This window comes from Schistocerca piceifrons, chromosome X, assembly GCF_021461385.2.
Source record: "Schistocerca piceifrons isolate TAMUIC-IGC-003096 chromosome X, iqSchPice1.1, whole genome shotgun sequence".
Classification (NCBI taxonomy): Eukaryota; Metazoa; Arthropoda; class Insecta; order Orthoptera; family Acrididae; genus Schistocerca; species Schistocerca piceifrons.
The window spans coordinates 361750229-361776421 of record NC_060149.1 but is presented as its reverse complement, the minus strand read 5'-3'; the positions used below and the strand labels follow the sequence as shown (position 1 = coordinate 361776421).

Genomic DNA, 26193 nt, shown 5'->3' with positions numbered 1-26193 from the left:
GAATTGTGCAGACCATTAGCTTGATTCCCTTCACCACTGGGACGTTGATACATAACAGTAAAATGCAGTATATTGCCACTCGTTCTCTGGTAACCTACCGTGTGATACATACGCCACCACGGCAGTGAGAGGCTTGAGTCCTCTAGAAAAACACTGGAAAATTTAAATTTGGCAGGAAGAATGGGGTTGTGGATCCCACGTATTCCAAATACGAATCCATTCTATTAGCTGCTGCGCCACCTCACTCTGTACGAATCGTGCTTCGTCGGAGGGACTGTCATACATTGTCATGTTATAATTGCCAATTAACTACAGCCAAATATTACATCCAGCAACCTGGGTTCGTAAAATTCTGTTGTTTGCTACGGTATTAGCAATGCATGTTAATAAAAAAAGAGCAAGGATTACTAAAATAACCAAAATTCTTCACACGGCTTCAGGTTCCTTTCTTCTTTTTTCCCTGTGGATGGAATAAGGCTCTATGATATTACTCTCGTCATATTTTTTTGTAGAAAATGAAACTTGAGCTCCTTCGTTGTTTCACATTATCGTCTGGGAACTTCACAAAGACGCGCGAAGTCAAACACAATTAAGCTAAAACTGCTGCCGCAGCTACCTGGTGTCAATTACTTGACTGCTGAAACCAGCTGACGGTCTGATGGATTAGACGTCCGACCCCTCAGCCTTCTCTTGGAGAGCCTGTGTATAACTCTCGGTTCTCCTGACTTCACGATCCTAGTGGTTGAAATTCGGCTGTAAATGAATGGGAATAATAAGCGACTGAACAAATTTATGCACGGCGCACAGTTGCAGTTTGTTCCACTGTGAGTGCGTACAACAACTGAGCCATTTACAGGAGCACTTTGTTCCATTTTTCGTAATGCACAGAGCTTAATTCCGTCAGTGATGATGTGCGGAACTCGCCCTTTCAGAGGCTGACGATACCTGCTGTTCGTTATGTGCCTCCACATGCTGAACTGGCTAACAGCAAGAAGTTGAGTGAAGCAAGTTAGAAGGTTAAAGACCTTACACTGAAGAAAAAAATTCAGAAAAAGTTATCTTTCCAGAACGCATGTGGAAACGCCCGAAGGAATTGGCATTCTCCCCTTTACACGCTGGCAATGCAATAGTCTGCAGATCTGTGTTCACCTTCATTGTGCGAATTAAAATACAGATGATGGTGCATTTATATTATAATGTCAAACGAGAGAATTTGTTGCTAACATAATTCCTGAATCAATAACCTGACGCCGGCGGTGTGGCCGAGCGGTGCTAGGCGCTTCAGTCTGGAACCGCGCGACCGCTACGGTCACAGGTTCGAATCCTGCCTCGGGCATGAATCTATGTATGTGATTTCCTTAAGTTAGTTAGGTTTAAGTAGTTCTAAGCTCTAGGGGACTGATGACCTCAGATGTTAAGTCCCATAGTGCTCAGATCCATTTGAATTACCTGACACGTGTACTTCTCATATTTCGGCCAAGGGCTTTTCAAGTGACGTTTCTCTCTGAACTGAAATTTCTTGGAAGCTATGGTAAGGCATAGATATAAGTAATTCAAGTTGAAAATCATTTTAGTATACAGTAACTGACATGAATACTTTCGTAAAAGTATTTAATCCGATTATACACGAAAAACGAGAAACAAACAAAATCAGTTCTGCAGAGGGTGTCTCCTCAACACCCATCCAACCTCGAGGATAAATTCTGAAAATCATAATAAATTACCAACAAACTTAATCGCCCCACTCGAAATCGTTCCACGAATCTGCGCCTGAATCAGGTGATGTGTAAGAGTTTCTCCTCTTGCTCTCTAAGCTCCATCGTCTTTAATTAACGTGCCTTATTGTCGATTTCCCTTCCTTCGAAGCCTCGCCACGCCCTCTTCACAGATTTAACTCGTCAGAAGTAAGTGTTTACTCCAATAATTAATATTACGTCTTTCTTTCATGCGGCTCATGGTAAGCAACCTTCACTTCGGAGCTATTTGTTCACTCTTACTGTGGTTATCTGCTCATTTTATCAGCGCGCAGAAAACACACCCACGGGAAACAGTGTATAGTGATGGTTCTTCTTCTGAAAGAACAATTATTACATTAATTTTCGTAGATATACTAATCTGTACTGCATTAAATGAATTCGCAATTGCGAATAAGGACAACCATCAGCTGTAGAACGGAAAGACGACAATGAAAATTTGTCCCGGACTGAGACTCGAACCCGGATTCCCCGCTTATCGTGACTGGTCGCCTTATCATTTGGCTATCCGTGCACGATTCCTAGCTAGACTCAAACTTCCATATGTCGTCAACCATGTATGTCTAAAGGAAATTTGCTTCGTAATCAGAATAACACAGGTACTGCAATGTCGTATTTATCTGCTGATACCGGGCAACCGACTTTCAAATATAACGTCTGACCGGCACTGTGATATACATAATGGATGTACAACTACAGGTTGCAGACGCATGGTTGAGGAGGTATGGAAATGTTTGGGTCTCGCCGTGATTCGTGAATGGATAGCCAAATGGTACGGCGACCGCTCGCGATTAGCCGTAAATCCGAGTCCCGATCCGGCACAAATTTTCATTGTCGTCACTCCATTCTACAGCTGATGATTGACCTTATTCACAATTGTGAAATAATTTAATGTATTTCATATCGACTGGAGTCACCGCAGTGCCTGTTCCTGCATGTCCAAAGGAACTTTGCATCGTAATCAGAAAAACATGGGCACTGCAATATCGTATATACTAATCTGTTGTTAATTACTAACAATAGTCGCGAGACAGCAGTTACCTGTGGTATAAAAGTTCCTGGTCTATGTCACGTTTATACTGTTTGCAAAATTGAGGCATGCTTGGTTGCCAACCATGTCACCTTGTATGGAGGCAACCTAGTCTTATATTGTATTTTCGAATTGAAAGAACTTCTTTGGTTTTTCATCGTACCAGTCCATATCTGAAACAATGTTTTAGAGGTGAGCGTGAGTCAAGCCCATGAGGTGTATGGAAATTCGTCTGACTACCATTTGCAAGATCGTGTGCGTGTTGAACATCACTCCCTGCTGACTAGCGTTTCCCGACGCAGTTCATGCAATGAGTGATTAATCTGCTTACGGGTTTCCTAAGATTGGTGGTAAACTATTACAATTTAGAAGTGCGCAGCGGTTTTGAGATTCTGGGAGTTTAGTACAGAACTCTTCTTCCGAGCATTTGAGAGGAGCTGTCTTCATATTCGGAATCGAATAACCTGTTTCTCTTTTTCCGTATGTAACTTGCATATAGGGGTTCCTCAACTAGAGCACGGAAGTTTTATTATCAAATCCTTCTTAAAAAGGAACCAGCATTGCTACTCCACCAAATCCTACAGTTCATTAACGCACGTGAAATAGTGCTTTCTTCTTTCAGCTTTCCGTATCATATGACAATACGACAAGCATCATCTAACGGTAATGCGAATATTTCCTAATTAAATACAGTCAATAAAAACAACGTCTAAGTTTATGACAACATTAATGTAGTTTTAAACGAATTTGATGAAGCCTGTTCGGGTTTAAGTAGCGTTCAACGGAACGGAAATGATTCACAAATGGTAAAATGATTAAACCTGCGTTAAATAACCGTGGAAAGAAAGTTCAAGCTAGAAGATCCCCATATCAAAGAAAGTGAAATGTTCGAGTGAAAAGTACTCGCAAACGAGGAAGATAAAACATCTTGATATATGCAGGACCCGTAATTCACAAATGGCAGAAGAACTGAACGTGCGTTAAATAACACAGGAAAGAAAGTTCTAGCCAGAAGATCCCCATATCAAAGAAAGTGAAATGTCCAGGTGAAATGTGCTCGCAAATATGGAAGATCAGACATGTTGGTATACACAGGATAGCTTGGTAAGATTCCAGGGCGTCACATATTGAATAATAATATTAAAACTCGTAAGTAGAGCGGAACAGTAATTTAATCATACGGAAATTGCACTCCAAGAAGTTGCTTCTTACCTAATAATAAGAGAGTAACAAAAAAACTGCAAGACACAGGGTGTCCCAGGAGGAATGGCCTGTATTCACGGATATGACAGGAAGAAGTCTAGTAAATATGGGCTCTGAAATGCATATTTTAAGAGCTGTGAGCACTTCTTCATCTCTGATACTGTGAAACACATCTCTTCTTCTGCACACTTGAAGCATAGCTATTAAGATATGCCGGCCGGGGTGGCCGAGCGGTTCTAGGCACCTAGAACCACGCGACCGCTACGGTAGCAGGTTCGAATCCTGCCTCGGGCATGGATGTGTGTGATGTCCTTAGGTTAGTTAGGTTGAAGTAGTTCTAAGTTCTGGGGGACTGATGACCTCAGAAATTAATTCCCATAGTGCTCAGAGCCACTTGAACCATTTGTTAAGATATGCATTTTAGAGTCTATGTTTACTATAGCTGTTTTACTTCGCCCGATCGTTCCTGTCATATCACCGAATATTGAACTTTACTCTCGAGACACCCTGTAGTAACATATCTGGAACAAACATGTATTACAAGCCACCGAAGATGCCTTGTAAATAAAAGGAAGCTAAGTGCGTATGACACAAAAAGAAACAGCCTTTTATTTAATAGCATAGACGGACTACATATCCAAGCAGATAATAATAACAACAACAATAGTAATAATGAAAGAATAGAAACAACTATGGAACGACAGAATATCGATGTTCGAATGGATACGTTCCTTCGAAGGAAAGCTACATCTCCCCAGAACATTGAACTGCAGTTTCTCATTTGACAGTCCCATGAAAAATTACTTTGTCGTCCTATTTTGTATCTTTCGGGATCGTCATCATGTCTCCGGCTGTAATGATTTAAGATAGTGACCTGAGCCTACTTGCCTGTGCAGCCGTTTCGTAGTGCAGTGCTGCCATGTGGGAGGCACGCGAACACCCAGCGGTTACCGTCGTGTGCCGCACGTGGTGCCTGCAGCTCACGTGTTGCGTTGCACGCGACAGTTACTACGCCGCAGATAAGCGCCCGGTTATCGGCTCAACCCTGCTCTACGGAAGATTCGTTGTACCGGCAAAATCGCAGTACGTTACCACCTACCGCAAATGTTTTGCTTCCATTACATTTAGCGAATCAGATACAATAATGGTAAATACACAGAAAGTGCCTCATATCTTTACACATCATAAATTGCAGTCCACAGCCACCTTTTTCTGCCTGTATGTGAACGCAGTCTCAGGAACAACTACAGGGATTTTGATACAGTTTTCACTAATAGACAGAACGATTTACGAGGAAGGTTTGTAGATATAATTTTCAATTACAGTAATGATGAGTGTGTAATACGAGGAGGCTTTCAACAAGTAAGGCAAAGCATTTTTTCTCGAACAATTTCAGTTGAAAATGTACACCACTGGCCATTAAAATTGCTACACCAAAAAGAAATGCAGATGATAAACGGGTATTCATTGGACAAATATATTATACTAGATCTGACATGTGATTACATTTTCATGCAATTTGGGTGCATAGATCCTGATAAATTAGTACCCAGAACAACCACCTCTGGCCGTAATAACGGCCTTGATACGCCTGGGCATTGAGTCAAACAGAGCTTGGATGGCGTGTACAGGTACAGCTGCCCATGCAGCTTCAACACGACACCACAGTTCAACTGGTTCAAATGGCTCTGAGCACTATAGGACTTAACTTCTGTGGTCATCAGTCCCCTAGAACTTAGAACTACTTAAACCTAACTAACCTAAAGCCATCACACACATCCATGACCGAGGCAGGATTCGAACCTGCGACCGTAGCAGTCCCGCGGTTCCGGACTGCGCGCCTAGACCCACTAGACCACCGCGGCCGGCGATACCACAGATCATCACGAGTAGTGACTGGCGTATTGTGATGACCCGGTTGTTCGGCCACCATAGATCAGACGTTTTCAATTGGTGAGAGATATGGAGAATGTGCTGGCCAGGGCAGCAGTCGAACATTTGCTGTATCCAGAAAGGCCCGTTCTTTTGGGAACGTTCTTTAAAAAAGAATAATACCAAATACATTTTTGTCCATCCGTCAGGCTTTCTGTAAGATCCTTATAAAAATACTGGGTCAGGGAGAGAAAAAGAGATCTGAACTGTGAAGGAACAATACGTAAAAGCATGGGATACATGATATTGCAGTACGAGGCCGTTCATTTTTTATGAAATGCCCTGTATGGGCACAATGGTATTGACTACGTTCTGTATGCAGATGATATGTGGTAGTGAAAGAGAATGGCACAGTTGACAGATATGAATTACATTACACATGCCGGATGTTTGATATGTTAGAGGAGAACCATAGTAAGCAAGATGTAAGCAGTTGAATGTCGGGGACGTAGCGTCATTTTACGGTTGTGAAGAGAATTTATTATGAGAGAAACACTGATCAACAGTATGAACAAAGTAGACAACATTTATTATCAGAAGAACACTGAACAGCAGTATGGACAAAGCAGACAACATTGCAAAACGTATCGCCAGAACTGTTTTCTTGTCTTATATGCCGGAAGAGGTCCATCACAACAGCTCCCGCGGCTAGTGACATCTTGGCAGCGTCTGGGTCATACGTCTCCCGTCAGCTTCGAGAGATTGCTCTGCATGCCCGACAACACGCCAAATGCATTACCCTAACAGAAAGGCACATCTTCACTCAACGATACGCTATCTTCCCTGAAGTCAGCTCGCCCAGGGCACCGTGAGTGAGTCACGAAGAGTGGTTCTTCCTACCTCATTAACTAGCTCATCACTGGAATATGTTACAACCCTGCGGAAATGTGAAAAGGGACCTATGGTCATATTAAGACCACGTATCACACAGCATGTTTTTTGGAGTGGTACGTTGACTGCTGTGGTCAATATTAATGCCATCCTGCTACTGAACTCATGTACTGAGTATAGATAGAGATTTCATTTCATGGAGGATAATTCCCAATCCCGCAGGACTATCTTAGTGGACAAATACTTGTTACGTGAGAAAAGCTGGCGTTCAAAGTGACCAGCTCGCGCTCCGGACGATTAAATATACATAGGACGCGTTATGCTGAAGTATTGTAGTCCTAATAACGCTACCTCGGCCAAGTGCTGTTCCTATAGCGTCTTTGTTAAGCAATGGAAGGAACTTACCGCAAACATGGCTGAAAAGCTTGATGCACATTGTTGGGACCTGTTGTGCATCCTCTGTTGTTACGCAAGAACACCACAATCCATGTCTGCACTCTCAGCTGAGTGCTCAGCTCATCTGATTATTAAGTAGCGGGCCTGCGTTCGATTCCCAAGGGGGTCGCAGATTTTCTCGGTTCGCGGACTGAGTATTGTGTTGTCCTCGTCAGCATTTCATCGTCGACACGCAAGTCGCCCAAAATAGTGTCACCTGAAAAGACTTGTAACTCGGCGACCGAACTTTCTCAGATAGGAACTCCCGGCCAACAGTTTCACACTATCATTTGTTTTCTTTTTTTTTTTATTACAATCCGTAAAATTTTTTTGCATAACATCGGTGGAAGAACACCGTGTAGGTAAGTGTCCACCCACGTCTCATGGCCGATTTTCGGGGTTTATTCTTAGACGTATCATTCAATAGTATCAAGTCTCAAAGTGTTTCCGGCGCGCCTATTAGTCCACAAATTAAAACTTGTCTCACAGACTCCTTAACTTATGAACAAAGGACTATTTGCCTACGATATCGATGATAGTAATAGTTACTACGAGGGTATTTGACTTCCTACCGTTCTAGTAGATAACATTAGCAATATTCTACAGATAAAAGGAGGAAGATTAAAGTTTAGCTTCCCTTAGCCAACGAGATGAATTGGTGACGGAACACAAGCTCGGCTTACAAATCCGGCCGTTGTGGCCGAGCGGTTCCAGGCGCTTCAGTCCGGAACCGCGCTGCTGCTACGGTCGCAGGTTCGAATCCTGCCTCGGGCATGGATGTGTGTGCTGTCCTTAGGTTAGTTAGGTTTAAGTAGTTCTAAGTCTAGGGGACTGATGACCTCAGATGTTAAGTCTCATAGTGCTCAGAGCCATTTGAACCATTTTTCGGATTACGAAAGGATGTGGAATGAAATCAGCCAGGCCTTTTTCCGAGGAACCATCTTGGCAGTCGCCTGCGACGATTTAGGAAATTCACGGAAAACCTAAATCTGGATGGCAGTACAGGGATTTGGGCAGTCATCCATCCGAATGCGAGTCCAGTGTGTTAACGACTGCGTCATCCCGTTCACTGATACACTTCTGACCTTCAAGCACCTCACGACTCTGCTGGAATCCATGAGGTGGGTGAGTTTTGGCAGTGCGTCAGGCAGTGGACCCGAATTCCAACCCGCTTACACCGGTTTTTGTTTCTTCTTTTAAAAAATGACAATTTTTTTTCCGTTCTTCTTCAGATTAACAATAGCCGAGTCTCTAGTGACTTTCCTCTCGCTGAGGTGATAAATGTCAACATTCCTCTCTTTTAATGGAACTTCGACCTGTATAGAGCGCTAATAGGAACTTTAGGTGCATGGTGGATAACAGTCTTAAAGTCTCTTCACCTATTCCATTATACAGGAAATACAAGGGTAACTAAGTTCCTGTTAAAGCTGTTCTTTATTGTGCGACTAGCTTCGCTCCAACACGACCATCCAGCATCTATTGTACGCACGTCGTGGATACAGGAAAATTTCAGGTGAAGGGATGTTTGAAAATTGTAGTAAAATGCAAGCAATACTTATAGATTTTTATTAACAGCAAAAGTTACAGACATACATAAAAACAATGCCAAGAATATAATATTTATAAATAATGTTTAGGCATGTAGAGGTAAATACATGGAGTGTCAATTACGCACAACTATCTGAGGAATACACAAAATAGGACAACGGATACAATCCTGAAGTAGGTAATGAAATCTATAGACATAAAAAAATAAGAACTGTAAAATAACTAGGGGAGACATAACGTTAATAAATGAAGACATAAGAAAAACAGAAACCATAATATGCAGTCTTACAACATATCGGACAACAATCTGACAAGATCGCTACATATATCGTAGAAGATGAGAAAAACTGGAGTTCGGACTGGAAACGCAATTCAGTCCAATATAGGGCATAAATCTGATCCAGTATGCCACTACCGCTAATCGGGCGTACATAAATTCCAGTGCAACGATTAAGATAAACATTACATTGGACAAACAGGTTGAAAAAAATGTACACGTCACAAAGAACATTGTAACACTGAGAAAAGCAATCCATCGACAGTTTGCTACGCATTTAAGAGATCACTAGAACGCAGTAGATACAATTGAAAATGGTGTTATTATTTTACATAAAGAAGAGAAAAGGCAGATGTCATGGAAGAGATACATATTTTTCCACATTATGCAAAAGGTCCATTTTGAATAACCAACACGAACTGATAAACAAAAAACATAATAATAATTTTCGTGACGTCTGCCTACAAACGCATTACTAGTCATGACGTCCAACTGATTAGAATCTACGGCATTTACAGATTAGCGATGTTTTACGCTAACGATTGCTTATGGTTCTTTACCGTTTTATTTTTTGTATTCCTTGAATAGTTGTCTGTAATTGACTCTTCAAGTATCTATCTCGGCATTACTAAATATTATTTATAAATATTGTATTTCTGACATCTGTTTTCATTCTTGTCTGTAGGGCTTGCTGTTAATAAAAATCTGTAAGTATTCCTTGTATTTTTACTACAATTTTCAAACATTCTTTTCACGTCAGATTTTCATGTATCCATGACGCACGTACAACAGGAAATGGATAATCGCCTTTGACCGAAACCGGTCGCACAATAAAGAATAATTTGGACAGCAGCTTAAGATGTTACATGATGTCGTTCCTGCACAACAGCATCAACTGTTTTCAACACAGATACAATTCCCATGCACACTTTTTCGCATTAAAAGACTACATGGTATGTATCGAAGAAATCTGTAGTTAATATATGCAGCCACATCATGCCGGTGTCCTGTGTGTGAATCCAGTATCTTAACAGTCTGAAGCGGTAGAAAATGGTGTGTTCCAGATAAATCTACATCTGCACGACTACTCTGTAATTCACATTTAAATGCCTGGTACAGGGTTCATCGTACCGCTTTCACATTGTCTGACAGCACACGGGGAAAACGAACACTTAAATCTTTTCGTGAGAGCTCTGATTTCCCTTATTTTGTCTCAATGATCTCTTCTCCCTATGTAGGTGGGTGTCAACAAAGTATTTTCGCACTCGGAGGAGGACTTTGGGGATTGAAATTTAGTGGAAATATCTCGCCGTAATGAAAAACGCCTTCGTTTTAATGATTGCCACCCCAATTCGCGTATCATATCCGTGACACTACAAACCGAGCTGCCCTTCATTGAACTTTTCGGTAACTTCCGCCAATCCTATCTGATGCGGATCCCACACCGTACAGCAACACTCTAGCAGAGGACGGACTAGCATACTGCAGGCAGTCTCTTTAGTGGACCTGTTGCATCTTTTAACTGCCCTATCAGTAAAACACAGTGCTGTTCCTATAGCGTCTTTGTTAAGCAATGGAAGGAACTTACCGCAAACATGGCTGAAAAGCTTGATGCACATTGTTGGGACCTGTTGTGCATCCTCTGTTGTTACGCAAGAACACCACAATCCATGTCTGCACTCTCAGCTGAGTGCTCAGCTCATCTGATTATTAAGTAGCGGGCCTGCGTTCGATTCCCAAGGGGGTCGCAGATTTTCTCGGTTCGCGGACTGAGTATTGTGTTGTCCTCGTCAGCATTTCATCGTCGACACGCAAGTCGCCCAAAATAGTGTCACCTGAAAAGACTTGTAACTCGGCGACCGAACTTTCTCAGATAGGAACTCCCGGCCAACAGTTTCACACTATCATTTGTTTTCTTTTTTTTTTTATTACAATCCGTAAAATTTTTTTGCATAACATCGGTGGAAGAACACCGTGTAGGTAAGTGTCCACCCACGTCTCATGGCCGATTTTCGGGGTTTATTCTTAGACGTATCATTCAATAGTATCAAGTCTCAAAGTGTTTCCGGCGCGCCTATTAGTCCACAAATTAAAACTTGTCTCACAGACTCCTTAACTTATGAACAAAGGACTATTTGCCTACGATATCGATGATAGTAATAGTTACTACGAGGGTATTTGACTTCCTACCGTTCTAGTAGATAACATTAGCAATATTCTACAGATAAAAGGAGGAAGATTAAAGTTTAGCTTCCCTTAGCCAACGAGATGAATTGGTGACGGAACACAAGCTCGGCTTACAAGTCCGGCCGTTGTGGCCGAGCGGTTCCAGGCGCTTCAGTCCGGAACCGCGCTGCTGCTACGGTCGCAGGTTCGAATCCTGCCTCGGGCATGGATGTGTGTGCTGTCCTTAGGTTAGTTAGGTTTAAGTAGTTCTAAGTCTAGGGGACTGATGACCTCAGATGTTAAGTCTCATAGTGCTCAGAGCCATTTGAACCATTTTTCGGATTACGAAAGGATGTGGAATGAAATCAGCCAGGCCTTTTTCCGAGGAACCATCTTGGCAGTCGCCTGCGACGATTTAGGAAATTCACGGAAAACCTAAATCTGGATGGCAGTACAGGGATTTGGGCAGTCATCCATCCGAATGCGAGTCCAGTGTGTTAACGACTGCGTCATCCCGTTCACTGATACACTTCTGACCTTCAAGCACCTCACGACTCTGCTGGAATCCATGAGGTGGGTGAGTTTTGGCAGTGCGTCAGGCAGTGGACCCGAATTCCAACCCGCTTACACCGGTTTTTGTTTCTTCTTTTAAAAAATGACAATTTTTTTTCCGTTCTTCTTCAGATTAACAATAGCCGAGTCTCTAGTGACTTTCCTCTCGCTGAGGTGATAAATGTCAACATTCCTCTCTTTTAATGGAACTTCGACCTGTATAGAGCGCTAATAGGAACTTTAGGTGCATGGTGGATAACAGTCTTAAAGTCTCTTCACCTATTCCATTATACAGGAAATACAAGGGTAACTAAGTTCCTGTTAAAGCTGTTCTTTATTGTGCGACTAGCTTCGCTCCAACACGACCATCCAGCATCTATTGTACGCACGTCGTGGATACAGGAAAATTTCAGGTGAAGGGATGTTTGAAAATTGTAGTAAAATGCAAGCAATACTTATAGATTTTTATTAACAGCAAAAGTTACAGACATACATAAAAACAATGCCAAGAATATAATATTTATAAATAATGTTTAGGCATGTAGAGGTAAATACATGGAGTGTCAATTACGCACAACTATCTGAGGAATACACAAAATAGGACAACGGATACAATCCTGAAGTAGGTAATGAAATCTATAGACATAAAAAAATAAGAACTGTAAAATAACTAGGGGAGACATAACGTTAATAAATGAAGACATAAGAAAAACAGAAACCATAATATGCAGTCTTACAACATATCGGACAACAATCTGACAAGATCGCTACATATATCGTAGAAGATGAGAAAAACTGGAGTTCGGACTGGAAACGCAATTCAGTCCAATATAGGGCATAAATCTGATCCAGTATGCCACTACCGCTAATCGGGCGTACATAAATTCCAGTGCAACGATTAAGATAAACATTACATTGGACAAACAGGTTGAAAAAAATGTACACGTCACAAAGAACATTGTAACACTGAGAAAAGCAATCCATCGACAGTTTGCTACGCATTTAAGAGATCACTAGAACGCAGTAGATACAATTGAAAATGGTGTTATTATTTTACATAAAGAAGAGAAAAGGCAGATGTCATGGAAGAGATACATATTTTTCCACATTATGCAAAAGGTCCATTTTGAATAACCAACACGAACTGATAAACAAAAAACATAATAATAATTTTCGTGACGTCTGCCTACAAACGCATTACTAGTCATGACGTCCAACTGATTAGAATCTACGGCATTTACAGATTAGCGATGTTTTACGCTAACGATTGCTTATGGTTCTTTACCGTTTTATTTTTTGTATTCCTTGAATAGTTGTCTGTAATTGACTCTTCAAGTATCTATCTCGGCATTACTAAATATTATTTATAAATATTGTATTTCTGACATCTGTTTTCATTCTTGTCTGTAGGGCTTGCTGTTAATAAAAATCTGTAAGTATTCCTTGTATTTTTACTACAATTTTCAAACATTCTTTTCACGTCAGATTTTCATGTATCCATGACGCACGTACAACAGGAAATGGATAATCGCCTTTGACCGAAACCGGTCGCACAATAAAGAATAATTTGGACAGCAGCTTAAGATGTTACATGATGTCGTTCCTGCACAACAGCATCAACTGTTTTCAACACAGATACAATTCCCATGCACACTTTTTCGCATTAAAAGACTACATGGTATGTATCGAAGAAATCTGTAGTTAATATATGCAGCCACATCATGCCGGTGTCCTGTGTGTGAATCCAGTATCTTAACAGTCTGAAGCGGTAGAAAATGGTGTGTTCCAGATAAATCTACATCTGCACGACTACTCTGTAATTCACATTTAAATGCCTGGTACAGGGTTCATCGTACCGCTTTCACATTGTCTGACAGCACACGGGGAAAACGAACACTTAAATCTTTTCGTGAGAGCTCTGATTTCCCTTATTTTGTCTCAATGATCTCTTCTCCCTATGTAGGTGGGTGTCAACAAAGTATTTTCGCACTCGGAGGAGGACTTTGGGGATTGAAATTTAGTGGAAATATCTCGCCGTAATGAAAAACGCCTTCGTTTTAATGATTGCCACCCCAATTCGCGTATCATATCCGTGACACTACAAACCGAGCTGCCCTTCATTGAACTTTTCGGTAACTTCCGCCAATCCTATCTGATGCGGATCCCACACCGTACAGCAACACTCTAGCAGAGGACGGACTAGCATACTGCAGGCAGTCTCTTTAGTGGACCTGTTGCATCTTTTAACTGCCCTATCAGTAAAACACAGTCCTTGGGTTCCCTTCCCCACAACATTATCTATGTGATCGTTCCAATTTAAGTAGTTAGTAATTGTAATTCCTAGATATTTAGTTGAATTGCCAGCCTTTAAATTTTTATGATTTATGGAGCAACCGAAATTTGACGCAATCCTTTTAGTATTCATGCATATGGTCTGGCTTCGGTTGCCTCTTTTCGCACTATACAGATACGTTGGCAAAATCATTTTGCATTTGGTTTAGATCTTCTAGGTGGCAAACTTCAGTATCATCTGCAAACAATCTAAGAGGACTGCTCAGACTGTTTCCTAAATCGTTTATATAGATTGGGAGCAGCAGAGAGCATTTAACACTTCCTTATGGAACGAGAGAGATCAGTTCTGTTTTACTCAATGACTTTCTGCCAATTACTGTGAACTGTGTCCTTTCTGACGGAAATCACGAATCCAGTTGCACAGTTAAGATGATATTCCATACGCACTGACTTTGATTAGAAGCCGCTTATGACGAACGGTATCAGAAGCCTTTTGGATATCTAGACATATGGAAGCAATTTAAGATCCCCTGCCGATGGTACTCATTACTTCATGAGAGTGAAGAGCTAGTTATGTCACACAAGAACGATATTTTCTGAATCCGTGCTTACAGTGTATCGACAGATCGTTTTTCAAGAGGTAACTTATAGTGTTCGAATATAGTATATATTCCAAAATCCCACTGCAAATCGACGTCAGTGATACGCGTTTGTAATTAATCAGATAATTCGTACTTACTTTCTTGAGTATTGGCGTGACTTTTGCAACTTTCCAGTCTTTAGGTACGGATCTTTCCTTGAGCAAAGGGTTGTATATAATCAAGTACGGAGCTATTATATCAGCATACTCTGAAAAGAATCTGATTGGTATACAGTCTGCACCGGAAGACTTGCCTTTATTAAGTGATTTAAGCTGCTTCGCAACATCGATGATATCTACTTCAAAATTACTCGTGCTAGCAGTAGTTCTTGATTCGAATTCTGGAATATTTACTTCGTCTTCTTTGGTGGAGAAATGTCGAGTCTGTTAGCATGGTGGTAAAGTAGTTCTTATGCGAATCAGCTTTCTGCTGTTGGCTGTGTGGTAGTTCACCGTGTGAGTTCAATCTGTCTGGGCTACTGATGAAGCACGCAGATGGCAGATGATTCACACTCGATAGGGATATTCGGTACGTGTTTAAAACACGGGTACAGAACATAACACAGAGTTGTCGTGTGCAGGCGTCATTTCTTTTGTGTTTTGAGGAAACTAATGTTTGAAGGAGCGTGATAACCTCGTTGAAATATAATCATTGCTAGTGACACATGCAGTGTAGCATCATATCTACCTGTGGAATTCGCGGGAAATGAATCTGCTTCAAATTAGTGTTTACGTTATTATAAAACGTGATGCCAGAGTGTGTCGTGTTAAGATGTAACACAATTTACTTATATATTCTGAAGCACGAATTTCTAAAAATTTAACAGTGCTTAGGACCAAACTGCGAAAATTATTTCGCAAACATTCCTCTTTGTGTTTATAAGTTAATCGCGAGGAAAGTTACTTAGATTCTGGACCAATAAAATAATAGGAAGTGAAAAGAGGCATGAAACACTATTCTCTAAAGGGAGTTGATTCTACTGACCTTTGTAGCAGCATCACTGAAGCGCAGCTTCCTTCCACGTTCCGGCCACAACACCTCTGGAAAGTTCGTTCCCATCCGAATATTCAAGGTATGTTTTGGGATTAAATATTTGCACAAGGAAAAGAAACAGAATTTCTGATTTCTTACTTGAAGTTGCTAGAGACTTACTATAGGACGTCCTGAGCCAACAGATGACTAAATTCTGGAATGTCCTTTCAGTGGGCTTATTGGAATAAAACGCTAGTTCATGGAACCTCAGTACTAGCGAAAACTTTGTTCATCATTTTGAGCATTTGACGGCCTTGGGAGCAGTTTCTACTTTTATTGTTTTTAAAACATCTTACTTTCGTTATGTCGTGACTTGGTGTCCAGTTCAGTTCAAAAACTCGAATCTAACCTATTGTAATTACAATAGTTACGAAATATTTACTCCCCGAAGTTAATTACCGTACCGTTCAACATAACAAGCACTTATCCCATGACGTTAACGTTAAAATGTGAGTGGACAGAGAAAATGCAAAAACGTGTCGTCATCTAATGTGACACATTAAAGTTCAATGTAGTTACTTCCAAAATGTAATGTCAGATTCATGTTTTGTTTGATTAACAATTTTGCGTTAAGTAACGTTGCATGGAAAACTATATATTTCACTTTCAGTGCTATCCTAATTTCAGAGAACCTAATACACAAGTACATGACCATTTCTGATATTTCTTGACACTTTAATTTCACTGCCCACCTGTATAATGCCTTAAATAAATATTTGTCTTCTCAGAAATGCAGAGGCAGTACTATAACTGAGGCAGGGATTGGTACAACTCGCCTTGAGAATTTCTGCCTGGAAACCTGCTACATTTAAAATCGGTCACCAGTCCCAATAGGACAATTATCTGCTTTCTGCTTTAACCAGATGCTTACCAGTATCTTCTTTCGTGAAACTCATTTGCTTTAGTAAAGACTAAAAGATGAAACAATTTGTAACTTCCTATGTGTAGATCAACACCTAAATATGTTTTATTATAGGAAAATTAGCTACTCGTATGAGTAAATCATTTCAAAATTTCTACACATATCATTCGTGGAGTAGCAACAGATCGCATTCCCTTTACTAAAACATTCGAGAAAATATTACTGAGATTTGTGACTGCTGTAGTTTAATCTCAACTACACCTGAGAGAACAAAGCCAGCTTTTATTGAAACTGTCACATTAACATTGCGTAAGTAAATGTACGGCAATCATACGAACACATTGGTCAATATATTACAATCATACTTAGCAAATTAAGTTTTTTTAATCAGAACGGATTCAGTATAAAAAAGGAAGAATGATATGGGAAATTCAATTCTTAATTGTTCAAAAAATGGTTCAAATGGCTCTGAGCACTATGGGACTTAACTTCTGAGGTCATCAGTCCCATAGAACTTAGAACTACTTAAACCTAACTAACCTAAGGACATCACACACATCCATGCCCGAGGCAGGATTCGAACCTGCAACCGTAGCGGTCTCGCGGTTCCAGACTGTAGCGCCTAGAACCGCTCGGCCACCCCGGCCGGCTCTTAATTGTTACAGAAGCGCCAAAAGATTTATTTTTTCTCTTTCTCGTGGTGAAGATTACGTTCAATATTCAATGGTATGTTTCCCTCGAGGAAGTATCAGGTTTTGATAGAATTAAAATAATTATACGGTTAAGGTAAAATATCGTAACAACATTCACAATATTTCTCTTACAATATAAACACACATCATTCGAATAGAATTAACCCTAGTAGTAACAAACGAAATGTACAGTATCCAATCAAATTAAAAAATTTTACATATCTTGTCGTTAACAAGAATGAACAATGTCAGCCTGTTTTTCCCACAACAGTTTTGTTCTTCCTTCAACTGTTTCTGCTTCGGGTACTACCGCTGTATTCCTGAGTGAGACCTGTTAACGCACCAGAAAAGAAGAATTGATGCGTACCGAGACTCGAGTAGCAGTAACGCTAGTCTACTGTAGCGACCGCAGGTCGATACTGCCGCGTGCAGGAAAGTCTCGTTTATGCAGAGTTGGGGAAGGTACTACACGTAAATGTGTAACGGGCTGACTTCGACTCGATAGTTGCGGAGCGTCCTCGGCGAACACTGCAGGCGGACTTCTGTACCTCATGTAGTAGCCAATTTATCATTTAGTCTATCTACACTGAATTCATTGTCAGGCAAAGTTTGAAAATTAACAAATTACTTTTATTTCAAGAAAGCACGCACTTCGCGCATCTCATTATAGGATAGGGATATTATTTCCTCGTTTTTTAGTGTTAAACTCTCGCCGACCGGTTTGGAGCATTGAGAGATTCTGGAACACAGCGAAGGAAAGCGCTCCGCCACAGAATATAATTAGCTTTATGTTCTGCAGAACACGGCGCCTGTTTCACACAAAGCGTGCTGCCTAGGCAGCCCGTCTATCCTACGGCTAGATTTGATGGCACAAAGCACCTGCAGAATCTCGACGACAAATAGCAAACACTATCAGGGTTCTCCTTTGTCAAAGTTCTATGTTCACTTTTTAGAATGTGAACATCTAGCTAAGTTACCTAAGGATGTTAACCTATAAATACGTGAATAAATTTCCACTTGGAAGAAAAAAGAAAAAAGTGATTTTGTAATCTGTAACGAAGTGTCAGAGAGTACATGAAATCAAATCTAAGACGTGTTGGAATTGTGAAGTATAATAGGGTATTTCACATATTTAGGATAACAGGCAATTGAGACATTGAAAACTTACAATACTTCATTTAATAACAGATTTATATTTAACATTAAGATGATACATTGTTCCTCTGGAGCCGGCCGCGGTGGCCGAGCGGTTATAGGCTGCCTCGGGCATGGATGTGTGTGATGTCCTTAGGTTAGTTAGGTTTAAGTAGTTCTAAGTTCTAGGGGACTGATAACCTCAGAAGTTAAGTCCCACAGTGTTCAGAGCCATTTGAACCATTTTTTGTTCCTCTGGATTTGAGTTCTAATAGGACATTCTTTTATTATGGGTAATTTCAGGACTGAATCAGACTCTCTCCGCTCGTGGCACACGAGTTTTGAAATATTCATTTCGTGGAGTATAAGCCCTCGGGGTCCATCGTTAGCAAAACAAAGGCTTCAGAGTATTAACAGTTCATCTGAATTTTCACATCGCGATAAAAGTGAAATGTAATCATTCAAAACAGTGTTGAGCTTGGATGTCCATATGAATTATTGGAAACTTCTTATAAATTAAAAAATATATATCGTAAATAATGAACACAATTTATCACTGAAGTATTCTGGTTCTACAAATCAACGGAAGTATTTGTTTTCACTTCACTTGATTTCATCTCTTGCGTGCTCCCACAAAAGTGCACAAACACCTAATGATGCATATTTTACACAAACAGTATTTTCGAATTTAGGTGCACGTGCAGTTACTTTATTACATCAAAATGTGATGTACGTCACGTCATAGATAATATAGAACAAACAAATAATTTTCAGAGCTGACGTTACCTTTGTATCTAGATGTAATTCTCCAAAGAATGACTATAACTTCTCGTGTGTGTGTGTGTGTGTGTGTGTGTGTGTGTGTGTGTGTGTGTGTTTGTATGTCGCAAACAAAGGCGCGAAATGCAAATCGTTCTAGAAGCACCCGAAACACTCAGCAAATTTGCAGCACATGTCAGAGGCGCTGGTAGGTTCGTTCTAAACTTTGCTCTTCAGCCACTGGCGCTCAAAAATTGTCAACCTTCCATTTATTAGCACCGCTCTGATATGATGTGAATTCGCGACACACAACACTGAGGGATTAAAAAATTATTCCTGAGTTCCCAAACAAGAAGGTAGGAGACGAGATACTGGCAGAAGTAAAGCTGTGATGACCGGCCGTGAGTCGTGCTTCGGTAGCTCAGATGGTAGAGCACTTGCCCGTGAAAGACAAAGGTCCCGAGTTCGAGTCTCGGTCTGGCACACAGTTTTAATCATCCAGAAAGTTTCAAGTACAACCGCGATTTACGTCTGTGACCTTGTCAAAAGTGTATTACTTTTATACAGGTATTTGTAGAATATTCTGAAAATGATGTCTACTCCAATCTATCTCTTACATTCCATTTTATTCCCTGTTTGCCTTTTACCATTTCTCTAAGGGGTCAGCATTAATACACATCGGTTTTGGCAGTGTTAGTGGCATTTTGTGGCCGGATGTCCTTTCAATATAGATCAATATAGATTCTAATAGGAATTTCATCGGGCCCTGGATCCTTGTTCAGTTTTAATGATTTCGTCTGTTTCTCAACTCCACTGACAATAATATCGATTTAATTCACCTTCCCAGTGGTACGGAACTGAAACCGGGGCATTCCTCATGGGTTTTCCTTTGCAAAAGATCATTTGAAAACGGAGTGAGGCATTTCAGCTTTTGCTTTGCTACCCTTACCTCCAGTTACTGTCTCTACTGGACACTAACAATGGTGTCACTAACAACCTTTACGTACGACCAGAATATCTTTGTGTTTTGTGAAAGATCTTTCGCTAATATTCTGCTATCGTAGTCATTGGAAGATGCAAGCATGACTCACTTGACAGCCAAACGCGTTTCATTTAACATCTTTCTATCTATAGTTCTGTGCTTTGTTTTGCATCCACACACACCAAAAAAGTATTGCATCACCTCGGTTCTACGAGTTACTGAACCTGTACAGAAAATTGTAATAGAGATCAACGTAAACATCATTTCCGCCCTTTTTATTGCTCATGAAAACCGCACATTGCATGTTGTACCACCGTACAGTGAGACCTTCAGAGGTGGTGGTTCAGACTGCTGTACACACTGGTATCTCTAATACCCAGTATCACGTCCTCTTGCATTGATGCATGCCTGTATTCATCGTGGCATACTATCCAAAAGTTCATCAAGTCACTGTTGGACCAAATCGTCCCACTCCTTAACGGCGATTTGGTGTGGATCCCTCAGAGTGGTTGGTGGGTCACATCGTCCATAAACAGCCCTTTTCAGTCTATTCTAGGCATGTTCGATAGGGTTGGTGCCTGGAGAACATGCTGGCCACTCTAGTCGAGTGATATCGTTATCCTGAAGGAAGTCATTCACAAGACGTGCACGATGGGGGCGTGTATTATCGTCCATGAAGACGAATGCCTCGCCAATATGCTGCCAATATGGTTGCACTGTCGGTCGGACGATGGCATTCACGTATCGTACAGCCGTTACGGCGCCTTCCATGACCACCAGCGGCGTATGTCGGCCCCACATTACGCCATCCCAAAACAGCAGGGAACCTCCACCTTGCTGCACTCACTGGACAGTGTGTCTAAGGCGTTCAGCCTGACCGGATTGCCTCCAAACACTTCTCCGACGATGTATGCGAAACTGATCGGTGAAGAGAATGTGATGCCAATCCTGAGTGGCCCATTCGGCATGTTGTTCGGCCCATCTGTACCGCGCTGCATGGTGACGTGGTTGCAAAGATGGATCTCGCGTTGGACGTCGGGAGTGAAGTTGCGCATCATGCAGCCTATTGCGCACAGTTTGAGTCGTAACACGACGTCCTGTGGCTGCACTAAAAGCATTATTCAACATGGTGGCGATGCTGTCAGGGTTCCTACGAGTCATAATCCGTTGGTTGGTTCAAATGGCTCTGAGCACTATGGGACTCAACTGCTGAGGTCATAAGTCCCCTAGAACTTAGAACTACTTAAACCTAACTAACCTAAGGACAACACACACATCCATGCCCGAGACAGGATTCGAACCTGCTTCCGTAGCGGTCGCGCAGTTCCAGACTGTAGCGCCAGAACCGCTCGGCCACCAGCGGCCGGCTCATAATCCGTAGGTAGCGGTCATGTACTGCAGTAGTAGCCCTTGGGCGGCCTGGGCGAGGCATGTCATCGAAAGTTCCTGTCTCTCTGTATCTCCTCCATGTCCGAATAACATGGTTTTGGTTCGCTCCGAGACGCCTAGACACTTCCCTTGTTGTTGCCGGCTGGTGTGGCGTGCGGTTCTGGGCGCTTCAGTCTGGGACCGCGCGACCGCTACGGTCGCAGGTTCGAATCCTGCCTCGGGCATGGATGTGTGTGATGTCCTTAGGTTAGTTAGGTTTAATTAGTTCTAAGTTCTAGGCGACTGATGACCTCAGCAATTAAGTCGCATAGTGCTCAGAGCCATTTGAACTTCCCTTGTTGAGAGCCCTTCTTGACACAAAGTAACAATGCGGACGCGATCGAACCACGATCCTGACCGTCTCGGCATGGTTGAACTACAGACAACACGAGCCGTGTACCTCCTTCCTGGTGGAATGACTGGGACTGATCGGCAATCGGACCCCCTCCGTCTAATAGGCGCTGCTCGTGCATGGTTGTTTACATCTTTGGACGGGTATAGTGACTTCTCTGAACAGTCAAAGGGACTGTGTCTGTTATACAATATCCACAGTCAACGTCTGTCTTCCGGATTTCTGGGAACTGGGGTGATGCAAACCATTTTGTGATGTGTGTATTATGCAATAGTCTGTTTGCATGCCGCCTGGTGGTGTTGCGGGCACGTGACGCGGTAACGAAACTATATAAACGGAGCAGACACGCACGGGGAATCACCCTAGCGAAGATACGGCTGCAAATTGAGAAATCCATCGAGGTATGCGACTTTGACAAAGGGCAGATTATTGTTACGCAGTGTCTGTGCACGAGTATCTTGAAAACGGCGAAGCTAGTCGAATTTTCACGTGCTACTGTCGTGAGCATTTACGGAAAGAAGTAGGACAGTGAAACTACCGCTAGACGTTAAATGGTTGGACGTCCATGTCATCTTTCAGAGTATAATTGTCCGTGTCTCGGAGCCAGAACCGTGCTACACTGGTTTAAGGGGTGTTATAGTAAACTCACTTTAATGTGTCACGACCAAATTCGCCCGACGTAAACGCTATGGAACACTTTTCGGTTGTCGTCGGGCACCATGACCGCGTACGCAAATCAGCGGGCCGTTATTTACGCGAATTACGTGACCTGTGCGTAGACATCTAATGCCACATACCTCCACAAACCTACCAACAAACTTTCGGATCCCCGATACCCAGAATCGGTGATGTATTTCGAACAGACAAGCTATTAAGCGGGTGATCGTAATGTTTTGGCTCATCAGTGTGTATTTTATCGCCAGCCTCGGTGGCCGTGCGGTTCTGGCGCTGCAGTCCGGAACCGTGGGACTGCTACGGTCGCAGGTTCGCATCCTGCCTTGGGCATGGGTGTGTGTGATGTTCTTAGGTTAGTTATGTTTAAGTAGTTCTAAGTTCTAGGGGACTTATGACCTAAGATGTTGAGTCCCATAGTGCTCAGAGCCATTTGAACCATTTTTGTATTTTATCTGCTCACTGGAGAGTATTACAAAAATGGTGGAAAATCTGAACGGACAAGCAGTTGGGTAAATTCGACAGATGTCGCGAAAACCATCTTAAAAATTAGCTAAAACCTTTATTTTGGGAAGAATCTAGCAACATTATTCAGCTTTCCACAACTACGAGGGTATGCTTAAAAGTGATGGCTCTGAATGTTTTATGTAGAAACTCTTAAAGTTTTTTAAATTAAAAATACGTTATTAACATTCTACATCTTTACTGTTCATGTCAACATATTTATTTCTCAACATATCCACCTAGGCGACGAGCACATTTTTCCCAACAAGAGACCATATTGTTTATACCGTCCGTTTAGAATATTTGACTTTGTTAACGGAGCCACAATCTCACCTCTTCACTGCTATCAAAGCGAAGCTTTCAATAGTGTTCTTTAAGTTTTGGAAACAAAGGAAAATCGAATGAGGGCAAGTTGGGGTTGTAAGGAGAATGATTGATGACAGTGGACCCAAAGCTTCGGATTGTTGCAGATATTGCAGCGGGCTCTGTGGTCTGGCATTATCATGCTAAGTGAGAGGGTGCTCCATGTGTGGACGAACTCTTCGAAATCGAAACGTGATTACAGTACGCTGTTTCTCGCGCACCGACATCGTTAGCTTACACGCCGCCATGTTACACGTAGCCCTCTAGCGACAGAGGGCTGCAAACATGCAGACATGAAGAATAAGGACGTAGAATATTAATAACGTTTGTTTCATTTTTAAACCTTTAAGAGTTTGCAAGCGGTCGCTTGCTTTAATCGTAAATATATGTCCAAGTGATCGTAAATGTTATTCTCTTTACATAAAGAAAAGTATTATCCTCTCAACAGTCTTTAAATCATGAGCTACACCCGTAATTTTTATACGTGAACTTAGTGAATTTACTCATGTCACTTTTGTTGCTCACTGGGGTCGCTTGCAGAACTCAAATTAATAATCAAATGAACTAATTTAATACGATTGAACTTTTAATTGCTGGTGTTTCCATGTCTCACCAAAATAAAATAAAAACATTGAACAGTTGAAGGATTATGAATAAGAACAGTGATGTATTTAAGTTTACAAAAATAATGACAAGTTTTATTCATCCTTGTATAACTACAATCGAGCTGATATATCTTACAGAAAATGACAAACATAATCAGAAAAATGGTGGCGCTTGATTGGTAATGCAGTAATTGGGAACGAAACTATACAAAGTCTCCGCTGAATTAATTGCATTTACAATGCAATCAGACTTTGCTAACATGAATCCACTGTGAGACGAAATTCTGTTCAAATGGAATCAGCTACGACCAAGTACACCACAAACTACGGTTCACGGAGAAAATGAAGCTGTGAATATAATTTAACAACCCCACGCCGGTGCAGCAACACTTTACCCTTTCACTTCAGGCGGCAGCAGAGAACGGCATGAGATGAGCGGCGCGCTGCGGCAGCTGTAATATTCAGATACTTCCGAGAAAACTAGCAAACTACGCGGTCTGGCTTTCTGATTATTAGAACGCGGGAAACTTTCCTATCAGAGCCCTGAAATCCCGGTAGATTTCAGTGTTAGATTGACCAATTCACTGGTCTGGCCACCCAATTTAACTCACAGACACGACTGCGCGTGCTGGAATTGTCAAACGACATACAGCCGACTCAGGACGAATAAGTTCACCCTCGTTATACGGAGTAAGCCTCTGCTTTGCATATCCTGAGAGGAGCCAACTAGTGACGTGAAAACTCTTTTGTCTGAAAAAAGATGATTTTCGACTAGGGAGGCGTCGTTCTCACGGCAAGCATGGCCATGTTTCGGCCAAAAACGCCTACCTACATGGGACGACAGTCCCTCATTTATGGAGAGTTCTAATCTTACCAGGCTCACCACTTCCAATTTCTGAAAGAAGACTGTTAAGCTTCCCAGACAGTCGTTCTCGTAAAATATATGTTTTTGCCGCTCACTAAAAGAACATGACGACTCCCTGGTATCAGGTGAGTTACAGTCTTGCTTTCACTAAAGAGGTGCACCAGCCACTGTGTTCGTATCGTCTGAGCTTCTGACATGAGAATGCTTGTAGTTTTATGACCATCCCACTGTTTGCACAAAACCACAGCAGTCTCTCTTAAATGTCTTCCTCCACGCACTTTCCGCCAACTGGCCGCGTTCGCATTGGTCTTTCACCTGGAACAAATAAAATGTTTTGCTAACCAGCGCCCTCCTGCTTCGACCCTAAGTGGAAGGAGTGGAGTGCCATTGCCCGAAGTCCCTCTGCAGGTAGAATTCACAAGGTGCTGCTTCCCCAAATCACTTGCACAGCCAGGTCACTGGACACAACATTTATGGCCTGCAATCCATCTTTCTCCCTGTTCTCCATCGCCTCCACTATGGCCCCTCAGGTACAAGTTCTCTACGGGCTACACATGCAGTTATATGCACATTTTGCCCACAGTTTCCTCATGTAAAAAAAGTCGTAAACCTCACTACCAAATGTAGTACTGGGTAACATGGAGATCATGACCTAAAATATGAATAATTGTCTGACAGACAGTGTAGTTAAAGTGAGAGAGTGGCGTGCCACCTCTCAAATTCTCACATATAGCATTCGGGGGCAATACTTTTCAACATGCCCACCTACATTTACACGCCGACTCCGCAAACCACCATACTGTGCATGGTGGAGGGTACCTTGTACCACTGCTAGTGTTTCCCTTTTCTTTTCGACTTGAAAATAGAGCAAAACGGTTGTCTATATGCTTCTGCACGAGTCCTAATTTCTCTTAGCTTGTCTTCGCCGGCCTTACACGAGATGTATGTTGGTTACAGTAGGATCGTTCTACAGTCTATCTAAGCTTTTTCTAAAGTATTTCACGAAAGGAATATGGTATCATCTCCAGAGATCCCCATTTAAATTCATGGTGCATTTCCGTAATACTCGTATGTTGATCGAATCTACTGGTAACAAATCTAGCAACAACCTACAGAACCGCTTCGATGCCTTCCTTCAACCCGCTAGGTAGTGATCCCAAACAATCGAGCAGTACTCAAGAATGAGTCGCTCAAGCGTTTTGTACACTGTCTCCTTTGTACGAGACTAGTCTTCTAAGTACGATGACTACACTAGAAAATAAAAGAAACAAGAGTTCGCAAA

General features: G+C 41.8%; 1 protein-coding gene across 1 annotated transcript in view; it reads left to right on the top strand.

Moving 5' to 3' along the window:
• Nucleotides 1–26193, top strand: part of LOC124722941 (rho guanine nucleotide exchange factor 17) — a 649460-nt gene that overhangs the window by 220257 nt on the left and 403010 nt on the right. The window lies entirely within an intron of this gene.